General features: G+C 50.9%; 1 pseudogene; it reads right to left on the bottom strand.

Moving 5' to 3' along the window:
• Positions 1–9663: 9663 nt before the first annotated feature.
• On the bottom strand, positions 9664–10236 carry LOC136538092 (uncharacterized; annotated as a pseudogene).
• Positions 10237–18765: the final 8529 nt, after the last annotated feature.

The following is an 18765-nucleotide window of genomic DNA, read 5'->3' on the forward strand; positions in this document are numbered from 1 at the left end:
AAAGAAGCACCCGACACCAAGAAGTCGACTGGGTCATTTGAATTGGTAGAGGGCTTCAAGGAGGTCCTCATAGATCCCAACAGCTTTGAGGGTAAAACGGTACGTATTGGTACCACACTTTCCTTCGAATAGAAAAGCACGCTCGTCGACTTCCCCCGTGGTAACAAAGACATCTTTGCGTGAAAACCCTCAAATATGGTAGTCATTCCAAGGGAGGTCGCTGAGCATACCTTGAAGATCCATCTAGGCTCCAAGCCGGTGAAGCAACGCCTACATCACTTCGACGAGGAGAAGCGTAGGGCCATCGGTGAAGAGATAGCAAACTATCGGTGGTAGGATTCATCAGGGAAGTATACCACCTAGAGTGGTTAGCTAATCCCGTTCTAGTATGAAAGAAAAGTGGAAAATAGAGGATGTGTATTGACTATACGGGTCTCAACAAAGCGTGTCCAAAGGATCTGTTTCCTTTGCTATGCATAGACCAAATAGTCGACTCTACCTCGAGGTGCGAAACCCTCTGCTTCCTTGATGCGTACTCCAGCTATCATCAAATCACGATAAAGAGTCCGACCAGCTCGCGATGTCTTTCATCACCCCCTTCAGATCGTTGTGCTATGTTTCAATGCCATTTGAATTGAAGAACGCTAGGGCTATGTACCAGTGCTGTATGCTCAGATGCTTCGGGGACCTCATCGGGTGGACTATTGAGGCCTACGTTGATGACATCGTAGTTAAGTCCAAATGGGCTGACCACCTTGTTGCTGATCTCAAGCAAACCTTTGCGAAACTCTGGGCAAATGGCATCAAACTCAATCCCGAGAAGTGTGTTTTCTAGGTCCTGAGGGGCATGCTGCTCGGCTTCATCGTCTCCGAGCATGGCATCGAAGCTAACCCAAAGAAGATTTCAGCCATCACAAGGATGGGCCTGATTCAGAACATAAAGGGGGTTCAGCGAATCACAGGGTGCCTTGCCGCCCTCAGCCAATTCATCTCGCGCCTCGGCGAACGAGGTCTCCCCCTTTATCGACTCTTGAAGAAAGCCGACCGCTTTGAGTGGACATCCAAGGCCCAGGAGGCACTTGACATGGTCAAACTACTTCTGACAAGGCCCCCAATTCTAGTTCCTCCAAGCGACAGAGAATCCCTCCTACTATACATGGCGGCCACCACACAAGTGGTCAGCACCACCTTGGTAGTAGAGCGGGAGAAAGAGGGGCACGCCCTTAGGGTGCAGTGCCCTATGTACTTCATCAGCGAGGTACCATCTGACTCTAAGACCTGCTACTCCCAAATCTAGAAACTCCTATACACCATCCTCATCACCAAAAGGAAGCTACACCACTACTTTGAGTCACACCCTAGGACGGTCGTGACGTCATTCCCCCTCAACGAGGTCGTCCAGAGCCAGGACACCACAGGAAGAACTGCAAAGTGGGCACTCGAGTTGATGGATCAAGGCATCAAGTATGCCTCCCGAACAACGATCAAGTCCCAGGTGTTGGCTGACTTCATCGTGGAATGGACCGAGGTCCAAACACCACCGGCGGTCATCAACCAAGAGTACTGGACGATGTACTTCGACGGATCGCTGATGAAGAACTCAAGGGGCATCGGTGCGGGGCTGGTCTTCGTATCACCCCTCATGGTCTGCATGAGGTACATGGTTCGTCTCCATTTCCTCTCATCAAATAATGTGGCCGAGTATGAAGCACTCATCAATGGCCTATGCATCACCATCGAGTTGGGCATCCGATGCCTTGACATCCGGGGCAACTCCCAGCTGGTCGTCAACCAAGTCATGAAGGAGTCGAGCTGCTATGGCCCCAAGATGGTTGTGTACCACCAAGAAGTACGATGGCTGGAGGACAAGTTCAACGGCCTTGAACTCAATCACATCCCAAGGCACCTCAACGAGGCGGTCGACACACTTGCGAAAGCAGTGTTTGGTCGAGAGCTGGTACTAATGGGCGTCTTTAGTAGCGACCAATACAAACCCTCGATGCTCTATGAAGGGTCAGAGCGGACCGATGATGGCCCATCTGATCTAGCCCCGGGGACTGACCAACCGATGGCTTCATCCAACCCCAAGGTCATGGAGCTTGAAGAGGATCCTGCGACAGAGCCCGACCCTCTGATCGACTGGAGAACACTCTACCTTGACTACCTCCTATGTGACATGCTACCGATGGGCAAGATAGAAGCTCGATGGCTCGCACATCGCGCCAAGTCCTTCGTTCTTGTAGAAGGTGAACTCTATAAATGAAGCCACACTGGGATCCTGCAGCTCTGTATCATCGTCGAATAGGGGAAGCTTCTGCCGAGCGATATCCATGGTGGGGTCTGCAGTCACCACGCCACGCCTAGAACCTTGGTGGGGAATGCATTCCGACAGGGCTTCTACTAGCCCACTATAGTAGCCAACACCGAGTAGATCATACGCACCTGCGAAGGGTGCCAGTACTATGCTCAGCAAACTCACCTCCTAGCCCAGGCACTCCAGATGATCCCCATCATGTGGCCCTTCATGGTCTGGGGGCTCGATCTGGTTGGGCCTCTCAAAAAAGCGCCCGAGGGCTACACCCACTTGCTTGTCACCATAGACAAGTTCACAAAAATAGATCGAAGCTCAGCCGATCTTCGTGATCAAGTCCGAGCAAGCCATGCTATTCTTCCTCGACATCATCCATTGCTTTGGAGTACCAAACTCAAACATCATGGAAAATGGCACATAGTTCAACGATAAGAAATTTCTTCGATTCTATGATGAACAACACATTCGGGTCGATTAGGCCACCGTCGCGCACCCCCAAACGAACGGGCAGGTCGAGCGCGCAAACGGCATGCTCCTACAGGGCCTCAAGCATAGGATCTTCAACCAGTTGAAGAAGTTCGGCGCACATTGGGTCATTGAGCTCCCTACGGTGCTTTGAAGCCTGAGGACAACTCCCAGCCGAGCCACCGGCTACACGCCTTTCTTCATGGTCTACGGTTCCGAAGTCGTCCTCCCAACTGACCTCAACTATGGAGCACCAAGAATCAGAGCATACGATGAACAGGGAGCCGAGGCATCCCATGAAGATGCCATGGACCAGCTAGATGAAGCTCGCAACATCGCCCTCTTCCGTTTGGCCAAGTACCAGCAAGCGCTGCGTCGGTACCACAACCAATGGGTGCGGGACCAAGCCTTCAATGTTAGGGACCTAGTTCTCCACTTCGTATAGAGCAACAAGGACTGTCACAAGGTCTCCCTGCCCTAGGAGGGGCCATACGTTGTTGCGGAAGTACTCCAACCAGGCGCCTACAAGTTGAAAACCATCGATGGCGAGGTCTTCACCAACGCCTAGAACATTGAGCAGCTACATCGTTTTTACCCTTAAATAAACACATACTTTTTCTTATCAGTTTTTGTCTTAAAAAATCCTCAATCTTTAGTGACATCCTACCCCTGCAAAGTGCAAGGGTCGGACCTCACTCGAGGGGCTGATATAAGTACGTTTATCGTGCAAACACTCTCTGTGTTATATTTGCAAACATTCTCTGAGTTTTCCCTCTTTTCTCATGGCAAGTCCTAAGGGCTCATCACTCTCAGCCTAAAGAATCTCCTACACCTTGGCAAGCTCCGTGCCTAGCCCGATAGAGATGCTCTCGGCCTCCAGCCTTTGGGTCACCGTGGCTCCAAGATCCGCCTAGAGGGAGCTAACCCCCTGGCGTGCCTCGTCGCACTCTTGGATGGCCTAGTCATGCTCCTCATGGGCCATACCATGCTCCGAGCAAAGTCTTTCTATAGTCTGGCGTAGCTCGTCTCGCTCCCTGCATAGCTGAGCGATCACCTCGGCATCCTGATTCACCCTCTGCTGTAGGGCCACAGACCTGTCCTCGGCTTCTAGCTTGAGATCCCGCTCCCTCTCTTGCTCTTGTAGGAGGTCGACGGCCCATTGGTTGGCCTCGACATCCTTCTAGAGCAGCTCATCCCGCTCCTTTCAGACCCTGGCGGCGGCCTCCTCATCCTGTTGCACCCTCGCCGACAGATCCTGGAACATCCCATGGATCTCCTTCGTGTCCCGACATGCCTCGACTTCCTGCTGTTGGACAGCAGCAAGCTGGGTGCTCACATCTCTGCGTAGCTGGGCCTCCTTGGTAAGGTGGTCCCATTCCACCTTCTGCTCACGGAGGAACCATGATTTCTCTTGGCTACGAGCAATGAGGGACTAAAAGGAAGACCAGTGTCAAAAATACAAGCATACATGAAGAAAGAAGAATGCGAGAGGGGAGATCAAGCAGATACCTAGCCATTGGGAATGATGACATCACGCAAGACACCCCTAGCCTAGTTTAGGACATCCATCATAGCCGAGATCCCATCATCGAGACTCCCCCGCTCTATGCTCTCGGTAGCATCATTGAGCAAGAAGAGAGTCGATGTTGGGTCTCAGGGATCCATCCACTTGGGCGGCAGCTCACCCCGCACGGGCAAGCGGCTATCCCCCAACATCAGGGCTGAGGGTGACCCCCCACTGGTCCTCTCCACCATCGCCATGACGCCCGGGGACCCTTCGACCATGTCCCCCTTTGTCCGGCCCCCCTCGGGCATTGTCGCCTAGGCCACCGATGGCATAGACTGTGCCGCTCCCTCGAACACCACCGTGGCTACATCCGGCTATGCCTGGCTTGCCATGGTCATGGCCACCTCCGCTTGTGACATCGGGGCCTCGACTTGTGGTGCTGCGCCCACCACGGAGGACGCCACAAGCACGGGCGGTAGCTCTGTCTGCTCTAATGTAGGCGGCAGAGCCACCTTCGCTGTCGTCTGCTCGGTGACCCCCGAGGGCGCTTCTTTAGCCCCGGCGTGTGCTTGACCCACCGAGGGCATGGCGCCACCACAGGCGGCGCCTGACCAACCAACAAGACCGCAACATCAGCTCCGCTTCTGCCTGAAATAGGAGCGATGTCGTGCAACGGCACCTGTTCTGCTTGAAGAGCAACACTCTTCTTGGGTGCCAGCGCTAAAGAATGACCCCGTTGCAAGACTCTACAAGAGTTAAAAGGCATAAGGTCACACTGAAAAACAGAAAAACAGGAAAAATAGAGGAATCGGTGACTTACGTCGGCGTTGTTGGGCGGCAGGGATGTTTTGGGGATGAACCCCTAGTTTCCTGCTCCAACTCCTCTAGGCGGGACCGTTTCAAGCCTACCCCTTGCTCCTGGGCAGAGGGGCTCATCTCCCTTACCTCTGAGGGCACGGTGGCAGAGCCACCCCTCTCTATCGGCACCTTAGGCGCGGTGGTAGATCCGCCCACCCCTATCAACTCATGGGGCGCGGTAGTGGAGCCACCCCCCTCCATCGGCACCCCGGGCGCGGTGGCGGATCCATCGGCTCCCACCGGTCCTGAGGATGGGCCGATGGTTTGGCCCATCTCCACCGGCCTCATGGACTCACTTCCCTCCGCATGGAATAGGAAGGGTCCCTGCATGGACAAGTGGGTACCTGTCAACGTATCCTCACCCTCTAGGACATCCCACTCCACATCGGCAACTACCTCATCAAACTCCTCCTCATCATCATCGTCGTCAATGTCTGTCTCCTTTCCTCGCTCCCGTGCTTGCTGCTTCTATAGCATCTTCTTCCTCTTGAGCTCTTTCGTCTTTCTATCCCACTCACCCGTGGTGCGATTCACTGTCGCCATGAGCCAGTCCTTCAGTAGCGAAGCTGGGCTATCCACAAAGACGAGTCTCTTCGATTGGTCCCGCTATCCCGAGGTCAGCATCAAGGGGTCAGAAATTCAAGTGAAAATAAGGCATGGGAAAAGAGAACTTACGAAATCGATGAACCCTGGTTTCGGCCGCATTGGGGGATGCCCTGGCACCAGATACACAAAATCAAGGACAACACCGGCATTGTCCTTCAAAGGTTCCATCGCCTCCTTGACGCGCTGCGCCACTTCAGTGTGGGGGGAGCGCCTCATTGACAAGTGTCGTCCCTTTGAGCGATGCCTCGGGCACCATCAGGTACAGGGGAAGCGCGTGGCTCATCAGCGGTGCCACCCTATGCGTATGGTAGGCGCTGATGATCCCTGATCCCTTCACACCCCTCTCCTTCAGAATTTGGAGGGCGGCGAGATGGTCCTTGATCTTCCTCTTGTCTTTGTCTAGGACACCCCACTTCCATGACCCGAGGACCTCTTCGATGATGCGCCCGGAGAACGCTGGTAAGGGGGCGGCGACGTCATCCTTGACGTAAAACTAATACGAATGCCACCCCTTATTGGAGGTCGATAGACGCATTGATGGGTATTCGTTCACCTAGTTGTTGCGGAGATGAATGCCGGCGCATCCCATCGGCATGCTTAGCTCTTGCTTCCTGACCCGCTTCTTCAAAAGGTTGACGACGAAGAGATACCACCACAGGTCAAAGTGGGGACTAATCCCCAGGAACCCCTCACACAGGGTGATGAACATCGTAATGTGCTAGACCCCATTGGGAGTAAGGTGCTGCAACTCCACCTTGTAGTAATCCAACGGCCCTCGAAGGAACTTGTGGGCAGGTATGGCGAATCCCTGCTCATGGAAGTGAGCGAAGGACACGACATACCCCTCGGGCAGTGACGACTCATCCTCATTACCGGGCAGTCGCCACTCCTTAGCGGCGGTCTACGGGAAAAGGAGGCCACGGTGAACGAGGCCCTCCAGGTGCTGAGGGGTGATGTCAGATCTGCACCATGGCTCCATTGAACGATTGGGAGGGGGTGGATGCGAGCTTGACGGCGGTTGCGATGTGGATGTGAGCTTGACGGCAACTGCGATGTGGGTGCGGGAGGCTCAGGCGATTGGCGACGGAGGTTGTAGATGCAAAGGCGAGGTGGTGAAGTACGAAACCTTGGGGGCGAACCCCTTAGTTTTATAGGGGCGATGGATGCGAGAAGAGCAACCGCCTGCCTAGGTCTTCGAGCCTGCCATAATACACCACCACATCACGTCACGAGATATGCGCCCGCGATCCCTATCCTTTCCCACCAAAATCGCGCCGGATGTTTCATCTTCCCGAGCAGACCAGGACTCTTTTCCCACAGAGGGGATACAGGTCAAAAAACATTTCTTTGGCCTGCCTAGGCCTGGGAGTTTGAGGGCAGGCCCAATAGTTTCGACGGTCGTCCCAACGAGGGATGGGTCCGTGAACGGCCAAAACTCAGGCGCATGAACCACAAAGGAGTCTCGATTCGCAAACAAGTCTCAACCGGGCTAACCCTGGATGAATCCCCGTGAATGGGATACCAGGGTTCCCTTTAAACTATCCAGTTGAAAAAAACCAAATCTCACAGCCATACCCATGAAGGGTCCGAAATTACCCCTGGGTGACTCTATCCGAATCACCCGGGGGCTCGAGGGCTACACCCGACGGGTGCGCTCACGCGCTCCATCTGGCGAATCGAAATACCCCCCCGGACGATTCTGCCCGAATCACCCAGGGCTACACCCATCGGGTGCGCTCATGCACACTCTCTAGCAAGTCAAATCACCCCTCGGGTGATTATATCCAAATCACCCGGGGGCTCGGGGGCTACTGTCGGAGACCTAATATCAGGGTACCCAATGAGGTGGAACTAATAACCATCGAACATTGACGCTTTCGGTCAGACAAGAACGCTACTATGCTTCTTGCCCGAATGATGGAAGATTGGTTCCGCCTCGCTCGACCCCCGAGGGCTAGACTCCGCCTCGCTCGATGGCTGAGGGCTGGCTCTGCCTTGCCCGACGTCTGAGGGTTGGCTCCGCCTCGCCCAACGTCCGAGGGCGGGCTCTGCCTCGCCCAACGTCTGAGGGTTGGCTCTGCCTCGCCCGACGTTTGAAGGTAGGCTCCGCCTCGCCCGACGTCCGAGGGCTGGCTCTGCCTCGCTCGACGGCTGAGGGCAGGCTCCGCCTTGCCCGACGACTGCACCCTACTTCTTCATGATGACGAGCACAGGGTACGACAGGACATTCGAGTAAACCGTAGTACCGAGTACCATGCCCTGCACGCCTGGAGGAAGGTACCGTCACGATACGATGGGACGGGCGCTTTAAGCCCGTTCCGACCTAACAGAGCCCGAACAGTGTTGTAGGTGTCGATTTTTGTCCTACAATGTTGTAGGCGCCACCATCAGCCCTTGGACACGGATACTAACATAGGCATATGACAACCACTACAGTTCAAGGGAGAACTCACGTCATCAACAGTAACAGGCATACGACAAGAACCCCTTAAGGTGTTTAATTCAATCAAACAGTACCAGACGAAACCTCCTGTGGTCTATAAAAGGGAGAGCTGAGCACCCCACGAGAGGTACGGGGATCAATTCCACACACAACACGCAACCAAGCAGCAACCGAGCTCTTGGCATCCTTTCGACCTTTCCATCAGAGGCTTGGGACCTGTCCCTCTCTCGACCGTTTGTACCCCCTACTACGAACCTTTTTCGGTACTAATAACACGAGCAACAGCAAACTGGACATAGGGACATTCTGCCCGAACCGGTATAAACATTGTGTCCTTTAATATACCATCCGAGCCTAACGCGCAACAAATATAAATTTACTAGTTAGTGTTTGTTCGAAACACCGACAAGTAGTAAGATATTAGAGTGTTTTCTATAAATTTAGTCAAAATATGTGAATTTTGATTGAGAATAAAATTAAAACAATCTACATTTTGAAACAGTTGGAGTATACTAATTGGCATGTTATTTGATGGTAAGGTGTTCGATTACAATTTGCAGCTTCCCTTTTGTCTCTGCCATTTCTCTTCACGCGATTTTTTTTCTTCAAAAATGTAATTTTTATGTGAAAGTAAGAAATTTGAAACAAGAATCTTTGAGAATATACATTTGAGTTGAAATTTAAAAGAATTCAAATCTGTATTTTTTTCAGAAATCACGCACCGTGATCGAAAGTAGTATAAAGTTGAGAGTTGAATTTCTACAAATACCCGTCCTATTCGTTTGGCTGATAAGTCATGACTGAAAGTACTATTGACTAATTTGTTGTGAAAAAAAATTATTCATTGACTGAAAAAATACGACTTATAAATCAAACGAACAGGACCACCATTGGTTGATCTGTGTTTGGACTGTCTTGCAGACGATGAAATGGCGTCGTGGAGGTCATGCTGTAGTAGTTGAGTGGGAGCGTGCGATGTTTGTCGACTTGTCGTCACTTAGAAGAATCTTCAGTGCACTACTACTTGACTGGGTCTGGAATAACCATGCTGCATCCTTCCCCTGCCTCACCTAACGCAACCCAGAATGTTTGAGTAATGTTAATCTCCATCCCTGTCAAACAAATTGCGGTGTTCATGACCCTTCTGAACCGTCAACCTTGCAGTTAGTCCGCCCCCAAAAACGCGTCAATTGTCAAGCATCGATTTTTCTCGTTGCGTAGCTAGTAGGTGACACGGTCCACAAGCTTTCGTTGAAGTTGAAAGTTTCCCATGCTTCCATCCAGGCTTCCCAAAAAAAAGCTTCACAAGCTCCAATCTTCCGTCTTCCAACCTCCAAAGTTCTTCCTCCAATCTGTTCATGATTGGTCTACGATGAAGCACCAGCATGAGCATAGCTGCGTCGCCCTTAACTCTCCACTATGCAATCTCGTGCAGTAAAATTGAACATCAACCAAAAGTATAGCAAGCTCATCGGTATCCCTCGAATGATTTTTTATAGGGGCTTGATCAATTACAAGTTCCCGACACTGTCTCAGTATACAAAATTACAAATCAAAGAATGGAGTAGACATGCATGGATCATGTACAACTACTTCTCCCAAAACTTGTCGCAGGAAATCTCTCCTCATGGGTCAGACAACCTCGTATACGACGACCTGCGCGGTGTCGAACTCGTGGCGCTAGAACCCCGGCCGGAACTACCCTGCGCCGCGGACGCGAAGGGCCGCAGGACCGCCGCGGCGTCGAGACCGAAGCTCATGGCCTTCGCGGCGTCGTCGGCCTCGCCCGCCGAGGAGGAGGAGGACGACGACGACGTCGACGCCGACTGGGTCTGCGGCGGCTTGTAGTACATGCGCGCCGTCTGCGGGCAGTGCGAGTGGAACCTCGCCGCGATGCGCACGCCCATGTCCAGCATCTCCACGTACCGAGACATCTCCGGCAGAGACCTCTCGCTCGCTCGCTGTCTCCTCTCCCGCGGCCGCAGGCCTCGAGCAAGAAGGCGGCGGATCGGATGCCGAATCGCCGAGCGGAGATGTGGTTCAAGTTCGTGGGGCACGAGGACGGAATCGAGGAGGATTCGCGTGTGGTGTTATATAGCTGGGCCGCGCGAGGAGCTCGGCGCGCGTGATGGGGTGGGCGGGCGACCGGGCGGTGTTTCGCGTGCCTTTCGTGCGGGTTTGGTCTTCCGCGGTGGGGAGTTGACTAAAAACGTGCCCTTTCGCGCTGTGGTTGGGTATTGGGTTGGGGTGTGGTGTGGCCGCGCTAGCGCTGACCCCGTCGGTCCGCGCCGGACGACCACGTAAAATTGGAGGGGGAAGCGTGGTCATAACGCAGTAGTGGCAGTACGCACTACGCACGCACTCGGCGGCTTGCGGCCGGAGTGGACGGAAGATTTCGCGCGGCCCCAGCAGCCCGCGCGACCTTTTTGGAGCTCGTTTGCCTGCCCCTTTCCACTGACTCAGCAGCGCCTCGGCGGCCGAGCGAGGAAGCAAAAATTGTTGCAGGAATGAAACGGCGTGTCGCTTTCATTTGATTTGTCTCCGTGTGGATGCACGTGCTCTCTCGCGTCCAAAAAAAAAAATGCAATTCTCGTACTTTAATAAGTCAAACAATTTGAATTTTAGCCAAAATTATATAAAAACGTACTAACGTTCATGATGCAAAATTAGCATCATTAGATTAGTCATTAGTTATAGAATATATTTTCATAATAAATTTACTTGAAGACATAAATATTAATACTATTTGCTACCAACCTAGTCAAACTTAAGCTATCTTGACCAGCATGCATCCCATAATTACATTATTTCCTAGACGAAGTGAGTACGTCCGCACCACTTCGTTTCCTCGGCACTCCAGTTCCAGGTGTGGAGCAGTGCTCGGGTAACAGACTGATTTCATCCCAGCTTCATTCACATTTAATAAGTTGCTATGTAGATATTTTTTATGATGTGGCGCTATATTTAAGAAGAGAGAGAAGAAATCAGTTTTATAGGGATGAAACTCTCCTGAAACAGTTATCAACTCGCAATGAGTCATGTAATTAAATGTCTATGAAACTCTAGAATAAAACTATATATTAAGAGTGGTTGTTTCATTTAAGTTTTATTATATTTTATTTGACGTGGCATTCTTGAAAACAACGTTACAAAACTCACCGTTGAGACTGGCCTTGCGAACGTGTCATGTTATACAAGCCAAGATTTGTTTTTTCCTCGTCAAATGAGTTTCTTTTCCTAGGTCCACTGCATGCCAAATGAATGTACATATTATTATTGGATCCCTTGCATCACTAGTGCTAAATGCGCGCCCTGCGCGCGGGCTGGCTCCACTTTTTTTTTTTTTGAAAACCAGAAATGTTTATGGATAACGACGTGAAGCAGTGAGTACCGAGATGTTTGCAGATTACAAACTTAACACACATTAATAGCATTGCTTACATAGAGTTCCAAAGCAAAGTCGAGATGTTTGATATTACAACCTAGCACATTGATAACATAAGTCCTAAGGCTGTTCGCACCGGGCAGCGCTAAAGCTGCCGGTACGCTATCGGTAGCGTGCGTGCAGTGCGCCCCACGCGCCTATAAACGGCCCGGTAGCGTACCGGCTGCACAGCAGACCGCCACAGACCGCGCGCGAGAGAGCAGCCGCTAAAACACTGTAGTACCACTGTAGCAATAAGAGAGAGAGAGTTGTGGAGAGAGAGAAAGAGGGAGGGAGGGGAATAAAATATGGAGTAGTTTGTGTAGAGTATGGGATAGAGATAACACGGGTGCGGGAAAAATAAGTATAGAATAGAGAATCTCGATGATTAAGATAGAATATTCCTTTTTAGAGACGGAAATAGAGGTCGACGAGTACGGATAGCCTAAGATACCTGACATAAAGGTCGCAAGCGTACATAGAGCCTTTTTAAAACAACATGGCAACACTTGATAAATGTTCAATGCATCATTATTAGTTCTCCATAAAGTAACCAAGAATATTAGAATATCATTATACAAGCAAAGTAAGCTTGATCCACTCAAGATAAAGATGATCATGGGCTTTACATCCTCTCTCGGTCTGAGACCCTTGCTCATAGATTAGATCCTCCATTTCTTAGGGCATCTGAGTGAAGTGTGGAGTAATAAAAATATTGAAAATGGACGCCTGCATTAGAATACAAAAAAGAGTCGTAGTCGTTGTGGCATTATTACTGTAAGCTTTAGCTATTGGGTTACTTTTACTCTTTAAAGTTTTGTTCCTTCTCATAGCAAAATTGCATGAACTTGATTTTGACGTGTAAGGGACCATGACGTCTAAGAGAGAGGTAAATTAGGCAACTTAAAAATCTACTCTAAACTATAGCCTATAATTCCACCATAATAAAACCTATGCAAGAAAGTAACTATCTAAATGTGCAACTACGATTTTACTAATGTGTTGAAGAGTCTTGCAACCTAGGTTCCAACCCAATCAACTAAGCTAGGAAATTAAAGCACACAATCTAGGTAACAATGTAATTGCGGAAGGTAAAGATGAGGTAGAGATGCAAATCCCCGTCGACGATGCTAGTATTTTTACCGAGATATCGAGAAGCGCTCAAGCTTCCCACTAATCCTCGTTGGAGCCTCTCGCAAGGGCTAAGCTCCCGGTCGAGTAACTCCGTGGATAGCCCCGGGCCTTCTCCACGGGCAAGTGGGTCTCCGGTGTGTCTTCTGGCAAGCCTCTCCCGGACCGCTCCCCGTTGTCTTCACTATCAAGCTTTCAGCTAAACCGCCGCGGGCCTTGTTCCCTTCGGTACACATTGGCGGCCACACCACAAACACGGTTGGTGTGATCTCGTAAGACTATAAGCCCCTCCAATGTACAACAATGGTGCACAAAAACACCGAGTGATAAAAGATGTGCAAACCTCACTAAACATTAGGCCTAAACCTAGAGCAAGCGCATAAACGGTGGTCTAATTAACCTAAACACTTCACAAAGCACCTACGCTAATCATCTAATGAATCACTAAGCACTATGTAAGTGGAGATTTTAACAGTAGAAATTTTAACAGTAGACTCCTGGGAGTATGTGTAGGCTGCTATAATTTTTCTAGAATTTATTGAGCATTGTAAGTAGCAGTTCCAATTTTCATCTAAATTATTTGATAAATTAATAAAGACTTTTATAAAATTGATTTGGGTCCAACCATTATACTTTTCAACATGTTGGTGATGTATATAACCTACTGGTATAGTTGGTTGTGCCCAATTTTGATAGGTTGTATGCAGTTAGCTATTTATTGCTCTATAATACACTTGCATCTAGTTTCTTGACTTGTTTGCTTGTGTGAGCTTGATGCTTGTTATTTAGATGCTTAGGCTAATTAAGACAAGTTGTTAGTTATAGGTTTTAGGTCTCTTACTAATGAGGAACAACTTTACCTTAGGTTGCTAGAACGTGGTGAGTGTTACTTGTTTTCTAGAGAGGAGATATGCACCTGGTCAAATTAACTAAGATAGCTAATCATCACTTACTACCATGCTAAACATGTTGATCATGTCATAATCAGTCCATGTTGCCTCATATCATACTTGCACTTCATCCCTTTGCATTCTCTATGTTTATCTGTATACTCATACATATAGGATCTATGGAGGGAGTGACACTGCTGGAGTTCGAGCTTGAAGGAGAGGAGATCCCACAGGAGATCCCATAGCAGGAGGTTTCCGAAGGAGAAGGATAGGATCAGGAGGAGCTACCCGAGTGTCCTGATCACCGACTGTCGGTGTTTCAAACAAACACTGGCTAGTAAATTTATAATTGTTGCGTGTTAGGCCCGGATGGTGCACTAAAGGACACAAGATTTATATTGGTTTGGGCTGAATGTCCCTACGTCCAGTCTACTGGTGCTCGTGTTATTAGTACCAAAAAAAAAATTCGTAGTAGGGGGTACAAACGGCCGAGAGAGGGAGAGGTCCTAGGTCTCTGATGGAATGGTCGAAAGGATGCCAAGAGCTCGGTCGCTGCTCGGCTGTATGCGTGATGTGTTGTGTATGTTGAACTGATCCGTCAAAAGTTGGTCCCTTTAGTAGGGGCCCCTGCCCTCCCTTTTATAGACCAAGGGGGAGTAGGGGTTACAGATCGGAGAAAAAGGAAAATGCCAAAGGTATAGAAGGTCCTTTGAGGGAGCCGGGTCTTCCTTTTTCCCTGTGCATGCCCTGCTTAACATGGCAGGCCATGTCAGAGGTGGCGTGTTCGCTGATCCTCGTAGGCCATGCCCTGGCCTCATTTAGCAAGTGGGTGCGTCCCATCCTACACCGGCGGACGGTGCGGCGTGCCGGAGAGCCGAGCTGTGACCCCTCGGGGAGTAATAGGGGAAGTGACCATACATCCGTCACTGTAGATGATATGATTTCTATCTTGGACCATAGTGGCTATCGTATGCCTATGTTAGTATCCGTGCCCGAGGACTGAAGGCGGCGCCTACTACACTGTGGGACAAAAGTCGGCGCCTACAACACTATTTGGGCACTGTTACATCGGAAAGGGCTTAAAGCGCCCGTCCCATCATATCCTGATGGTACCTTCCTGCAGGCGTGCAGGGCATGGTCCTCGGTACTGCGTTTGACTCGAATGTCCAGTCGTACCCTGTGCTTGTCATCATGAAGGAGCAGGGTGCAATCGTTGGGCGATGCGGAGCCCGCCCTCGAACGTCGGGTGAGGCAGAGTCAGCCCCCAATCATCAGGCGAGGTAGAGCTCGCCCTCAGACATTGGGCGAGGCGGCGCCCATCCTCAGACATCGGGAGAGGCAGAGCCCGCCCTTAGACGTCGAGCAAGGCAGAGCCAGCCCCTAGCCGTCGGGCGAGGAGGAGCCCGCCCTTGGACATCGGGTGACGAAGAGCCAGCCCTTAGCTGTCGGGTGAGGCAGAGCCTACCCTCGAACATCGAGCGAGGCAGAGCCAGCCCTTAGCCGTCGGGCGAGGCAGAACCAATCTTCCATCGTTCGGGCAAGAAGCGTAGTAGTATTCTTTGTCTGACTGGAAGCATCAACATTCGATGGTCATTAGTCCCACCTCATTAGGTACCCCGGTGTTAGGTCCCCGACAGTAGCCCCCTAGCCCCCGGGTGATTCGAATAGAATCGCTCGGAGGGTATTTTGATTCGCTAGAGGGCACCCAACGGGTGTAGCCCTCGAGCCCCCGGGTGATTCGGATAGAACCGCCTGAGGGGTAATTTCGGATCCTTCGTAGGTAAGGCTATGGGATTCGGTTTTTGTCAGCTAGATAGTTTTAAGGGAACCCTAGTATCCCATTCATGGGGATTTCATCTAGGGTTAGCCTGGCTGGGACTCGATTATGGATCGAGATGCCCCTACTGCTCGTGTACCTAAGTCCTAGTTGCTTGCAAGCCCATCCCTAGTTAGGACGGCCATCGAGACTGTTGGGCTGGCCCTTGGACCCGTATTCCCTCGATGGGAAAAAGAGTCCCGGTCTGCCCGGGGAAGGCGAACCATCCGGCGCGATTTGGTGGGCCAGCTTGAGGAGGACGCCTTTCACGCCAGGATCACCCAAGCCTTCACTGTTGCCCGTTCTCATTATGATTGGGAGATCAACTTGGAGGTAATGAGCCAAGGCTTCGCGCCTGGCCATGAAGACCCTGAGCTGGATGAGATTGAGAAGGCGGTGACTCCCATTGCGCGGAACCTGGCGAACTGGCTGAAAGACATGGTTCTCCCTTCGAGGAAGTAGTTAGTTAAATAAGTTTAATAAATATTTATCTATAATATGTGGACAAGTGTCGGTACTTTTGTGTCCAAAAATAGATTCGTGACTTTGTTTCGCAATTTTGTTTCGTTTGTCTGATCTTACCTTCTTCCCTTTTTGCAACGAAAAGAGATTTATGCGATCTGACCCTTCCACTCATTAAGACTGTAGGGCCCAATTTTGATTGTGCTGGTGAGCAAAATTGTCGTAGCCGTCTGGGCGCGGGCTTTTTGCAGTCTTACCTATCTGTTCCCCTAAACCTTACCGCCAGTCCCGACGCGAGGAAAAGGTCTGATGTAATGATTGTTTCAAAAAAAGAAAGGAGGTACTCGTACCTTTGTCAGCCCCCAAGCGAGATCCAACCCCTTTGCGGTCATTGGGGTCTGATGTTACTAGAGACCGGAGTGAGGGTAGCGAACTTAGTCTTGCACGTACCCCTTACTTAGGATTTTGGCGATCGCTGTGTGACTGTGTGTTTGGTCTTATTGCTGGCCTGGCCTTCCCTGAGCCCCCGCGCATGGTGGGGATTTGATCAAGGGCTAGCTCATTTTGTGACTATCGCCTCGTCCATGGTTTTCGTAACTGGAGGGCTTGAATGAGGCGGCTGTCGCTTCGTGACGCGACACGAAGCGTTGGGATGCAGCGATTTGCATATGCAACGTTTGGATGTATGGATTCAATGTATAATTTAATTGAAACAAAAGCGGGGGGTCGGTAACATTACCCCGGTGGCATGAGCGACAGGAAGCTCTTACCAAATATGTTAGTGCGAGGTTCGGGTCTGACGTTTGCGATGAGGTCGGTGTAACCTGCATAAGCATTGCCATTTTTTGTTTCTGTCTCTCGACGGCGATCCGAGCTGTTCGATTGATTTAGGCAACCTAACAGCTTCTCCTCGAAGGAGATTCTACAGGAGGACCCCCCCAAACCCTTCTTGGGAAGGCAGGAGCTAAAGCTTGTGATGCAGGGAACTGTGAATCCGATTATGCTGGTGAACAAAAACACCATAGCCGTCGGGGTGTAGGGTCTGACGGTTCGTCCAGTTGTATTCAAAGTTTTATATCCACATGCCATGCTTCTAATTTTAAATGTAAGGAGGGGTCGGGCGAGGAGGATGTATAAACAGGTAGACACTCTCGGTAGCCCCCGAGCGATGTCCATGCCCCTACCGTTGCTGGGGTCAGAAACTTGGTAATGAAATTAACGCGCAAAGTAAGAAAATAGAGGTGCTTATCTTTCTGCGGCCGTTCATTCATCATTTCACCTAGGCTGTCCGATCGACCCAGGAGGCCCAACGGGACACCCCCCCGGCGGGTCATTCCATGGTCCTGCCTAGGGAAGCAGAGAATCGTCTGCATGCGGGTGTGCCCTGGTTCTAGCGCCCGGCATGCATTAGTGGCAGACCACTCCCAGGCAACATCCTGTTTGACCAGGTGATGTCTTGTCAACCAGAGCGCGTCCCATTGGTCTAGGCGCATCCCTCGGATTCTCGTCAGCATTGATTTCCCACCTACATTGAATAGGGGAAGGAAGAGAGTTTTTTGTCCCAACCTTTTGCCTTTCCTCAGTTGCTGCACGTCTTCCTTAAATAGGGAGGGGGAGGGGAGTTCTTGCCCCACTCCTTCGCCTGCCTCTGAGTCTCTACCTCTTCTCCTTCCTTTCCACCGAATGCGTTCGTGCGTCGCGGTAGGTCCTAAGTGAGAGAGGGTAATGCTAGGGAGAGAAAAACTCATAGATCCGCCCATGAATCCAGAGCGTGGTGTGAAGATGGGGGTCATTCAACGTAGATGAGATGGTGTAGGCCGCCCAGGCACTCTAGCCGTCGGACTTCTCGATAGTACGCAGCCATCTTGGTGTCGTGGCAGCTTGACTGCTTCATGACTTGGTTAACGACCAGCTAAGAGTCACCTCGAATGTCGAGGCATCAGTTGCCCAACTCGACGGTGATGCGTAGGCCATTGATGAGTACCTCGTATTTGGCCACATTATTTGATGAGGGGAAATAGAGCCGAACCATGTACCTTATGCGGACCCTGAGGGGTGACACGAAGACCAGGCCCACGCCGGTGCCCTTGTTCATCAGTGATCCATCGAAGTACATTGTCTAGTACTCTTGATCAATGATTGTTGGTGGTGTTTGGACCTCGGTCCATTCGGCGATGAAGTCAGCTAATACTTGGGATTTGATCGTCGTTCGAGAGGCATATGTGATGCCTTGATCCATCAGCTCGAGCACCCACTTTATTGTTCTTCCTATGGTGTCCTGGCTCTAGACGACCTCACTAAGGGGGAACGATGTCACAACCATCACAGGATGTGACTCGAAGTAGTGGCGTAGCTTCCTCTTGGTGATGAGGATGGTGTAAAGGAGCTTCTGGATTTGGGAGTAGCGGGTTTTGGAGTCGGATAGTACCTCACTGATGAAGTACACAGGGTGCTGGACTTTGAGGGCATGCCCTTCTTCCTCCCATTCTACTACCACGGTGGCGCTGACCACTTGCGTGGTGGCCGCTATGTATATCAGGAGGGATTCTCTGTTGCTCAGAGGAACTAGGATCGGGGGCTTTGTTAGAAGTAGTTTGACCATGTCAAGCCTCCTAGGCCTCGGATGTCCACTCGAAGCGGTCTACTTTCTTTAGGAGCCGATAAAGGGGAGTCCTCGTTCGCCAAGGCGTGAGATGAATCGGCTGAGGGTGGCAAGACACCCTGTGATTCGCTGAACCGCCTTTATGTTCTGAATCAGGCCCATCTTTGTGATGGCTGAGATTTTCTCTAGGTTTGCTTCGATGCCATGCTCGGAGACGATGAAGCCAAGCAGCATACCCCTCGGGACCCAA

Source organism: Miscanthus floridulus, chromosome 2, assembly GCF_019320115.1.
Source record: "Miscanthus floridulus cultivar M001 chromosome 2, ASM1932011v1, whole genome shotgun sequence".
Taxonomy (NCBI): domain Eukaryota; kingdom Viridiplantae; phylum Streptophyta; class Magnoliopsida; order Poales; family Poaceae; genus Miscanthus; species Miscanthus floridulus.